Consider the following 12,162-nt stretch of genomic DNA (forward strand, 5'->3'; position numbering starts at 1 on the left):
AAATTTGTGTGTGATGATGTAGGTAATGATGTATTTTATTTTTTAGATTATGTGTAATGAAACTCTATAAATAGATCTCTCATTTGTGAAGAAAATCACAATTGAGTAGAGAGAAAAATATTATAAAATGTGTAGTTTGGTAAATTTTGAGAGTTTGAGATTTTTACTTTTTACCATAAATTTTTACTTTTTCACAACACATTATCAGCACGAAGCTCTAAAAGTCCTACATACTTTTCCAAGCTCCAAACAGAAGAAAAAAGTAACAAAAGTAATTATATTTATTTTACTGTTATTTATTTATTGTGTATTTAATATACAATATAATATTATTATTAGAAATAATAAAAATAAATTTTTCATAAACTTGTTATAAATCCTGGGAGGATGTTAAGACGACATCCCACACTCCCGGTAAGGGATACGACAAGTATAAAAGCCTATAAGGTTTTTAAACAAAATAAATTATGACACTCATTAGTAATTATATTTATTTTACTGTTATTTATTTATTGTGTATTTATTTAATATACAATATAATATTATTATTAGAAATAATAAAAATAAATTTTTCATAAACTTGTTATAAATCCTGGAAGGATGTTAAGACGACATCCCACACTCCCGGTAAGGGATACGACAAGTATAAAAGCCTATAAGGTTTTTAAACAAAATAAATTATGACACTCATTATAATATTATGATATGATATATATAATTATTTAAATATGTCTAATATTATATACATCATATTATTACCATAAAATTATACAAATACATACATTTATTTTTTGTACACCAACGGTCATAAACGGTAACAAACGGCTAGTTTTGCCCTATAAATATCATCTCACAAACACATTCAATCACTCCAACTTTCTCTTCTTCTCTAAAAATTATTCTTCATCAAATTTTTCGAAGAAAAAAAAAGATGGCTTTCTCAAGGATATTTTTAATTATTTTGGTTATCATACTCACGAGTCTTGTATTTATCGGAGAATATCCTCCTCGTGCGTTTTCTTTATTTTTACAAATGCTTGTACTTGTTGTTTATCCGTTACTTTGTATTGCAATATTTATTAACTAATAAAATGCATCGTAATTTTTTTTAGTACCACCATGTCAAACTTGACAAAGCTCGAATTCATCGCTCTTGATATTACGGGGAAAAATTATATGCCGTGGACTCTCGATGTAGAAATGCATCTTGAGTCATTGGGTCTAAGTGAGACCATTAAAGAAAATGGCATATGTACGTCACAAGAAAAGGCAAGAGCCATGATATTTTTACGTCGACATCTCGACGATGGATTGAAATGTGAATATCTGACTGAAAAAAATCCCATGGCTTTGTGGAAGGGATTAAAAGAGAGATTTGAACATATAAGGGAAGTTATACTTCCGACCGCCCGGGATGAATGGAATACGTTGAGATTCCAAGACTTTAAAAAAGTCAGTGATTACAATTCGGCGATGTATAGAATAATCTCGCAATTGAAATTTTGTGGCCATGAGATTACTGAATCTGAGATGCTTGAAAAAACATTTTCCACATTTCATGCATCAAATATTACTCTACAGCAACAATATAGAGTACGTGGATTTGCGAGATATTCTGAACTCATCGCATGTCTTCTTGTGGCGGAAAAGAACAACGAGCTATTAATGAGAAATCATCAGTCCCGACCCACTGGATCAACAGCATTTCTCGAAGTAAATGCTGTAAATAAAAATGAATTTAAACCTCGGAACCAAAATCAAATTCAAAGACAAGATTTTGGTCGAGGTCGAGGTCGAGGTCGTGGACGTGGACGTGGACGTGGAATTGGCCGTGGTCGTGGTCGTGGTCGAGGCCGTGGTTTTGAAAATAATAGAGATAGTTATTTTTATAACTCATCTCAAAAGAACGTCCCAAACCATCCACAGAAAAGGCATCATGAGAATACAAGTGTTAATGAGAATCACTCAAAAAGATATGAAAGTTCTTGTTACAGATGTGGTACTCCAGGACATTGGTCCAAAGTTTGTCGAGCCCCTGAGCACCTTTGTAAACTTTATAAAGAATCATTAAAGGGGAAAGAAAAGGAGACCAACTTCACTAAACGCAGTGACCATTTGAGTTATTCAACTCATTTTGATGCTGGTGATTTTATGAATGATTTCTCTGGAAATGATCAACATGTTGGTGGGATAGAAATGAACAATTTTGATGCTGCAGATTTTCTCAATGATTTTTCTGAAAATGAACAATATAGTGATAGAATATAAATGTACAATAATTTGTTTTTCATGTATTCATATAATAATGTTTTATTGTATAATTATGATATGTGTTATATTTAAATATATATTGCCAGTAATTTTATTTCATTGCATATTTTTTTGAAGTTCAAATATGGAAAATGCTATGAGCAAAGCTGAAGTTTGCATACCCGATAGTGGTACAACGCACACTATCCTCCGAGATAAAAGATATTTCTTGGAACTAAAACCAACAAAAACAACGGTGAATACAATATCAGGTCCTGTAGACTTGATTAAAGGATGTGGTAAAGCACAATTTTTGTTACCTAATGGTACAAAATTTTTGATCAATGATGCTTTATATTCACCACAATCGAAAAGAAATTTGTTGAGTTTTAATGATATATATTCCCATGGGTATGATACTCAAACAATGAATGAAGGGAATGAAAAATATATGTGTCTTATCACATATAAATCAGGAAAAAAATATGTGATTGAAAAACTACCAATGCTCCCTACTGGATTGCATTATACACATATAAGTCCCATTGAATCAAACATGGTAATTGATAATTCTTCGATATTAACCAATTGGCATGATCGATTGGGACATCCTGGTTCAACAATGATGCGAAGAATTATAAAAAATACACATGGTCATCCACTGAAAGACCAGAAGATCTTTCAGAATAATAAGTTTCAATGTAAAGCATGTTCTCTTGGAAAACTTATTATAAGACCATCACCAGTCAAAATCCAAACTGAATCACCAATGTTTCTTGAACGTATTCAGGGTGATATTTGTGGACCAATCCATCCACCATGTGGACCATTCAGATACTTTATGGTATTGATTGATGCCTCCAGCAGATGGTCACATGTATGTTTATTGTCAACTCGAAATGTTGTATTTGCAAGATTACTTGCTCAAATAATAAAATTGAGGAATCAGTTTCCCGATTATACAATCAAGAAAATTAGACTTGATAATGCTGGTGAATTTACTTCCCAGACTTTCAATGATTATTGTATGTCTATGGGAATCATTGTTGAGCATCCTGTTGCTCATGTACATACACAGAATGGATTGGCTGAATCATTGATTAAACGTCTGCAAATGATTGCTAGACCAATGATTATGAAAACAAAGCTCCCTATTTCTATATGGGGACATGCAATTTTACATGCTGCTTCATTAATTCGCATCAGACCAAGTGCATATCATAAATACTCTCCATTACAGCTTGCATTTGGTAAAGAACCAGACATTTCTCATCTGAGAATTTTTGGATGTATGGTGTATGTGCCTATTGCACCACCACAACGAAAGAAAATGGGACCTCAAAGAAAGGTTGGAATTTATATCGGTTATGATAGTCCATCAATCATTCGATATCTTGAACCTCAGACAGGCGACGTGTTCACAGCACGTTTTGTTGATTGTCATTTTAATGAGGAAATCTTCCCAATGTTAGGGGGAGAACAGCAACATACCGAAAAAGAAATTACATGGTATGTATCATCATTGTTACATCTGGATCCAAGAACAAAACAATGTGAACAAGATGTACAACAAATTGTACACTTGCAGAGAATAGCAAATCAAATACCAGATGCATTTGCAGACACAAAAGGGGTAACTAAATCATATATACATGCTGCAAATGCCCCTGCTCGAATTGAAATTCCAAAGAAACAAATGGAAGATACTCATGATGTCATTAAACGCCTGAAGCGTGGAAGGCCAGTCGGTTCCAAGGATAAAAATCCTCGAAAAAGAAAATTCATAGAGAAACAAGATGATCACAAAATAAAGAATGATGTTTCTGAAGAAACACATGATGATCACAAAATAGAGAATGGTGTTCCTGAAGAAACACATGATGATGAAAATATTCTGTCAGAACCACAAACTGACGAGAATCATGAAATCTCTATTAATTACATTAATACTGGAAAAATATGGAACCGAAAAGATATAGATGAAATTGATGATATATTTTCTTATAATGTGGCAATCGACATCATAAATGACAACGAAGATCATGAACCAAAATCTTTTGGTGAATGTAAAAATCGGCAGGATTGGATAAAATGGAAAGATGCCATCCAGGTTGAATTAGATTCGCTAAATAAACGTAATGTTTTTGGACCTATAGTCCTTACACCTGAAGGTGTAAAACCTGTTGGATACAAATGGGTTTTTATTCGAAAGCGAAATGAGAAAAATGAAATAGTAAGATATAAAGCTCGACTTGTTGCACAAGGTTTTTCTCAAAGGCCTGGAATTGATTATGAAGAAACGTATTCTCCTGTGATGGATGCAATTACGTTTCGGTATTTGATTAGCTTGGCGGTATCTGAAAATTTAGAAATGCGTATTATGGATGTTGTTACAGCTTACTTATATGGATCACTTGATAGTAATATATATATATGAAAATCCCTGAAGGATTTAAGATGCCTGAAGCACAAAGTTCAAAACCCAGAGAATGTTATTCTGTGAAATTACAAAGATCATTATATGGGTTAAAACAATCAGGTCGAATGTGGTATAATCGACTAAGTGATCACTTGATGAAAAAGGGATATGTAAATAATTCAATATGCCCTTGTGTTTTCATTAAGAAAACAACATCCGGATGCGTAATTATTGCTGTATATGTTGATGATTTAAACATCATTGGAACGAATAAAGAAATTCAAGAAGTTGTGTCATACTTGAAGGAAGAATTTGAAATGAAGGATCTTGGAAAAACCAAGTATTGTCTGGGTTTACAAATTGAACAAAAAGAATGTGGAATGTTTGTTCACCAGACAAATTATACAGAAAAGATCCTTAAACGTTTTAATATGGATAAAGCAAATCCTTTAAGTACTCCAATGGTTGTTAGATCATTAAACATAGAAAAGGATCCATTCCGTCCATGTGAAAATGATGAAGATATTCTTGGTCCAGAAGTACCATATCTAAGTGCCATCGGTGCCTTTATGTACCTTACAAATTGTACAAGGCCTGATATATCTTTTGCCGTGAATCTGTTGGCAAGATTTAGCTCATATCCAACAAAGAGACACTGGAACGGAATTAAACATATATTCCGTTATCTACGAGGAACGACAGACTTGGGACTTTTGTATTCAAAAGATGCTAATCCAAGTATAATTGGTTATGCTGATGCTGGATACTTATCTGATCCACACAAGGCACGTTCCCAAACTGGATATGTATTTACTCGTGGAGGCACTGCAATATCTTGGCGTTCACAGAAACAAACGCTCGTAACAACTTCATCAAATCATGCCGAGATTATTGCACTACATGAAGCAAGTCGTGAATGTGTGTGGTTAAAATCAATGACCCAACATATCCAAATTTCATGCGGATTATCATTCGATGAGAAGCCTGTGATACTATATGAAGATAATGCTGCATGTGTTGCTCAAATGAAAGAAGGATACATAAAAAGCGACAGAACTAAACATATTCCTCCTAAGTTCTTCGCATTCACCAAGGAGCTTGAGAAGAATAAATGTATTGATGTTCGTCACATTCAATCAAGTGAAAACTCGTCAGATCTCTTCACAAAGGCACTTCCTACGTCAATATTCAGAAAGCACATATATAATATTGGGATGCGCAATCTACGAAATTTGTGAAGAATTGTTCATGTCAACATCAGGGGGAGTTTACGTGACTGCACTCTTTTTCCCTTACTATGGTTTTTATCCCAATGGGTTTTTCCAAGTAAGGTTTTTAACGAGGCAGTACAAAAACACGTAATGAAGACATCATCGTATCATGATCATCATCACAAGGGGGAGTGTTGAAAATAATATAGTTGAATATTGAAAAAGTAATAGTTGAATATTTGAATGTTGAAAATAAGAGTTGTAAAGTTAGAAATTTGTGTGTGATGATGTAGGTAATGATGTATTTTATTTTTGGATTATGTGTAATGAAACTCTATAAATAGATCTCTCATTTGTGAAGAAAATCACAATTGAGTAGAGAGAAAAATATTATAAAGTGTGTAGTTTGGTAAATTTTGAGAGTTTGAGATTTTTACTTTTTACCATAAATTTTTACTTTTTCACAACACATCTAACTGTTATAGGATTCAATCACGTTTTAATGTATTTACAAGTACCAGACCGGAGTTAAAGAAGTCTAACTGTACTGTCTTTTAGGGTTCATTTCACCCTACCTTGTGAGGCACTGTCCTCATGAGGTGATCAAAGGCCCAGATTTAAACACACATACACCCCATGAAGTGATCAAAGGCCTAAATTTAATCACCATGTAAAATCAATGGCTGAGATCCTGTGAGGGCACTGCCCGCAAAGGTAGGGTCGAGTTAACCGTCTTTTAGAATCGGATTACCCAAGATTTGATTATAGAAGTGCTCAACATAACTGAAGAAAAAAAAACAACTTTGCTGACAATTACATTTTTTTTTACTGAAAGAAAGGAAATCAATTAGTTATTTATCAAAGTCTTATTTATTAAATGACCAGAATTAAACGGGGATATATAGCTCGGATCAAACTCGACATTTAAGTATCAAACCAGATTTTCTGAAGCCCAACTGGACTCTGCAAGTCTAGTTCATCTGATCTTCGAGATAAATTTAATAAAGTTCAAAGCAATCCTACCTACCAGCTCGGTTGTAAGAGAAGATCTTTTTGACCAATTATGCACGAAAAAAAAGGCTATTAGAAGATCGGATGTCTCCCAAGAACACAAAGAAGAATTGATGCAGCATTCTCTCTCATAAGTATCACATTTTTCCGAGCCGTTTCTACAATTTTTGGTAAGGGGCCAACAATAATTTAATGCAGCGTATGATGTATCAAGAGAAGACTGAGACAAAATTGATTTAGCATTAGATAAAGTAAACTTCGAACGTTGCAAGGATCTGAGCGTTAAAATCAATAGCAACTAAAAATTGAGAGCGTTCTCATTCATTTGAAGACCTTCGAACAACCTACCAGTCTAAAAGCTTTCGATTTTCTCCAGATATTCGAACAAACTTATTTGAACAGATTCTTAAACCGCTCACAATACCTCACATTCAAGTATATTACAAATCATCAAGGATCAACTAGAGTTTCTTGCAATCTCTCAAGTTGTTTAATCATTATTAAGAGTTGTTGAATCCATTGAATCTAAGGACTCATTTACTATTGTAGTTGTTGTATTGTCATTTTAGTGGTGCTAGAAGTTTTAATTTAGGCAAGTAATAATTTCAAAATTTAAGTGGGTCTGTAAAAACCGTTATAAAGCAAAGTCTTCTAATGAAGTTTTTCCTAAATTTAACAAAGGAGACATAAAAGGATTAAACTTCGAACTTCCTTAAAAATATATTGTGTTGCTTTTTTTACGAAATTTATTATTATCTCTTTTACATTGTTAAAAGCTTGGTCATTGGTTTATACCATTATCCAAATCCAGCCGGACATTTCCTCATTTTGAAAATTATTTTTAAGTTGTCCAGTCACATTTATCTAGTCGAAAAAAAAAGCTCTTCTAGTTAACAACTATTGAGTCCGGTTTGAGAACCATCTCAAACTTAAATGTTTCAAAAATAGTTTCAATATCGAGTTTATCTACCCCTCTGAACTATAAACCCGATACTAACAGTTACTGTATAATCATCCATATTTAAATAAATTTTATCCTGAATTAATTGTCATATTGCTTTGTAAACGGATCATCAACATATTTTGTGAATTTTCAAATATGAAGAACTCAGTTAGACATGGGGAAAATTTATTTTAGATGGAATATAGACTTAGTCGGAGCTCTTATGTCTAACATAAGTTATTACAATTACTTGGTTACATTTGGTAAAACATTATTGATGCGAACACGGAAGGTCAAGCCCCAAGGAAAGCATGGGACCCTTTAGAGTTGCCGGAGGGACCAATCACGAGGGGACGACTGAAGATATTCAAGGAAGCGTTGCAAGGGCTTATGAGCAAGGAAGAAGGACTTACATGCGAGGTGCAAAGTGCTGGAGGGTTCGTGATACATGGGAGTAAGTTTGGGAGCCAAAGGAACATTATTCAAGTGATAAATGAAGAGGAGTCCAGAACCATCGGCGCTCGAGCGGCCAAATATTACCAACTGAGCGCCACACTTACTGTCCAAGGAGAAAATTTCCAGAACGCCTCGCGTCCGAGCGGTTATATTCTACCGCCCGAGCGCGAATAGTACAGAAACCTCGGCGCTCGAGCGGTCAAATTCTACCGCCCGAGTGCGAGCCAGTTGCGAGAAAATCTTAGTTTTCTAGTTTAGAGTTTTGGTTATTTTGGCAACTAAATATTGTTATCTTTTGAGTATGTAAAGGATATTGGACGAAATTTTAAAACACAATTCAGATTATTACTTATATTTTATCAAGGTTTTGAGTTTTCTCTCAAACTTTTTCAAAGCTTCGCTTTGTGTTCATCAAAAATCAAACTTATCAAGATTCGTTATTGTGGCATTTGTCGATTGATTTCATACGGATTGTCAAGGACAAATTCTTTGAAGGTTCGTCTGTTTCTCAATTGTTTATCGTGAATATTTGTTGCTAAGTTTCATAATTTAGAGGTGAATATCACAAAACCATACTTGATTCAAAATATCGGGACAACACGAATTATTCGTTCGTTATTAAATTGAAGGCGCGATTCTTATTTAATCGTATTTGCTATTCGTTCGTACAAAGATTCACATCATTTGGTATCAGAGCTTAGGTTCATTGAATTCGAGTAAGTATCATTCTTTCTTAAATTTTCAGATCTGTGTTATTTCTTCGTTATTTTTCAGATCTGCTTTCTGTTATATCGTTCTTCGTATTTTTCTCGTGAATCTTTGATTCTCGAAAATTTGGTGTCTTTTTTTTTTGGAATTTTTTCGAGTAGTACTCAGTCAAAAAAAAAAGAGTACAAAAAATTCCAAAATTCAACATTATTTCTTTTTGGTATCTTGTTCTATTTGCTTCAGAGAGTCATATTCAATAACCTCTCACGATAAAAAAAAATTATCTTCAATTTCTTGTCTACGCAGTCCAAGTGAGTCGATCACATTTGTTCACGAGTTGAAACTTGATTGTTTGATACACTCAAATACAAAGCTTGAAGCCCTTGAGAGAACTCTCGAATTTGAGTAACATTATTTGAGTGCAAGTGAATTTTCTTTGAAGTGAACGGTGAGTATTTGTTGTGAGCAAAAAAATAAGAGAGGAGAGACGAGTGAATTTCTTTGGAGTGACCATGAGAATTTGGGTGAGGAACATTTTGTTTTCTACTAACGTTTTCTTGCAGGTACAAATTTGAAATTAAATGGAGAGGGAGGTATGAGATAATTCGAACCAAGGATTGTCTAAGGTTCAAATGGAGGCGTTGTTTAGGCATTTTAGTAGGATGATGAGGAATGAATTAGAGCCCTTACATGAGAGGTTGGATAAGCATGAAGTGAGTACTAGTGGGAGTAAGAATAAGCCTAAAGATGTGGGTGTAGGAGGAGAAGAAGATGAAGATTATGATTTGGGAGGAGAGGATGAGAGCCAAAATGAGAATTGGGGTAGGAATGGAAGAGGTAGAGGATTCGGTAGAGAAAGAAGAGAAGCCGTACGGGGTAGATATGGTGGGGATAGGGAAGATGGTAACATGGGTAGTATTAAGATGAAAATTCCATCATTCCATGGAAAATCTGATCTGGAGGCGTACTTAGAATGAGAAAAGAGGGTAGAGTTCGTGTTTGAATGTCACCACTACTCCGAACAAAAGAAGGTGAGGTTGGCGGTGGTTGAATTCTTAGACTATGCTCTCATTTGGTGGGATCAATTAGTGACCACTAGAAAGAGGTATAATGAGAGACCCATTGAATCTTGGGATGAGATGAAGAGGGTCATGAGGAAGAGATTTGTGTCCAATCACTACTATAGGGAGATGTTTAAGAGGCTATAAACTTTGAGGCAAGGGTTGAAGAGTGTGGAGGACTACTATAAGGAGATGGAAGTAGTCATGATTAGGGCCAATATTGAGGAAGATAGTGAGGCGACCATGACACGTTTTCTTTGTGGTTTGAACATGGAGATACAAGATCAAGTGGAGCTTAGGCACTACTTGGATCTAGACGAGATGGTGCAAATGGCCATTAAAGTGGAGCAACAACTCAAGAGGCGAGGAGTTGGTCGCACCAATCAAAGTGGGACTTCGTCATCTTCTTGGCGACCAAATGGGTCAAAACGCGATGAAAGTAAAGTGGTGACCAAACCCAAGATGGAGACCAAGCACGAACCGCCTAAGCATGGAGTAAATGTAAATCTGAAACTCCTATTACTCGATCTAGAGATACTAGATGTTTTAGGTGTCAAGGGTTGGATGATATTGCTAGTGAATGTCCTAATAAAAGGGTGATGATTTTAAATGACTCTGGTGAGTATGAATCGCATAGTGAGGGTGATGATGATGATGAGATGCCTGCATCAGAGGATCCTGATGAGGGATATTTGGCGGTGGTAGGTGAAGCACTAGTACTTGGCGGATCATTAGTTCCCAAGTCAAGGAGGATGAGACTAACCAAAGGGAGAACTTATTCCACACTAGGTGTTTTGTAAATCAAAAGGTTTGCAATCTGATCATAGATGGAGGTGAGTTGTACCAATATGGCTAGTAGTGAGATGGTGGAAAAATTGGGGTTGCCTACGTTAAAGCACCCTCAACCATATAGGCTTCAATGGTTGAATGATTCTGCGGAGGTGAAGGTGAACAAACAAGTGTTGGTGTCTTTTTCTATTGAGAAGTATGTGTATGAGGTCTTTTGTGATGTGGTGCCCATGCATGCTTGTCATATCTTGTTGGGTCGGCCGTGGCAATATGATAGGCGGGTGACACATGATGGGTACAAGAATAAGTATTCATTTATGTTGAAGAAGGATTCCATTGTTTTACTTCCATTGTTCCCAAAGCAAGTGTTGGAGGACCAATTGAAAAAAAAAAAAGAGATGAGGCCGAAAAAAGGAGTGAGCTAAAGAGTGAGATGGCCTTTGAAAGTAAAAATGAAATGGCTGAAAAAAAGAGTGATAAAAAGAGTGAGATAGTCATACAAAATAAAAAGGAGAGGAAAGAAAGTGAGGAAAAAGAAAATGAGAGGAAAGAAGCAAAAAAAAAAAATCATATATGGCCCAAAAGAGTGAATTGAAACATTTAATGCACACACATGAACCACTTGTGTTGATTCTTTACAAGGATATTCTCTTTAACACAAGTGATATAGCCGGTTCCCTTCCGAGCATTGTTGTTTCACTTTTGCAGGAATTTGAAGATGTGTTTTCGGAGGATTTACCTCAAGGCTTATCACCATTGAGGGGAATCGAGCACCAAATTGATTTCGTGCCGGGGAGTGCATTGCCAAATCGTCCAGCCTATAGGAGCAACCCGGAGGAGAGTAAGGAGCTTCAACGGCAGGTAAGTGTGTTGTTAGATAGAGGGTTTGTGCGTGAGTCCATGTCACCTTATGTTGTCCATGTTTTGTTAGTTCCTAAGAAGGATAGCTCATGGCGTATGTGTGCAGATTGTAGGGCAATCAATAACATAACCATTAAGTATAAACATCCCATACCTAGACTAGATGATATGTTAGAAGAGTTTCATGGTGCATGTATTTTTAGCAAGATTGATTTAAATAGTGGTTATCACCAAATTAGGATGAGAGAAGGTGATGCGTGGAAAACGGCGTTTAAAACCAAATACGGGTTATATGAGTGGATGGTCATGCCTTTTGGCTTAACTAACGCTCCTAGCACCTTTATGAGGTTAATGAATCATGTTTTGCGTGCACACATAGGAAAGTTTGTTGTGGTTTATTTTGATGATATCCTAGTGTATAGCAACAACTTAGAAGAGCATGTTAACCACTTG

The sequence above is a fragment of the Primulina eburnea genome, chromosome 6 (genome assembly GCF_022965805.1).
Source record: "Primulina eburnea isolate SZY01 chromosome 6, ASM2296580v1, whole genome shotgun sequence".
NCBI classification, from domain to species: domain Eukaryota; kingdom Viridiplantae; phylum Streptophyta; class Magnoliopsida; order Lamiales; family Gesneriaceae; genus Primulina; species Primulina eburnea.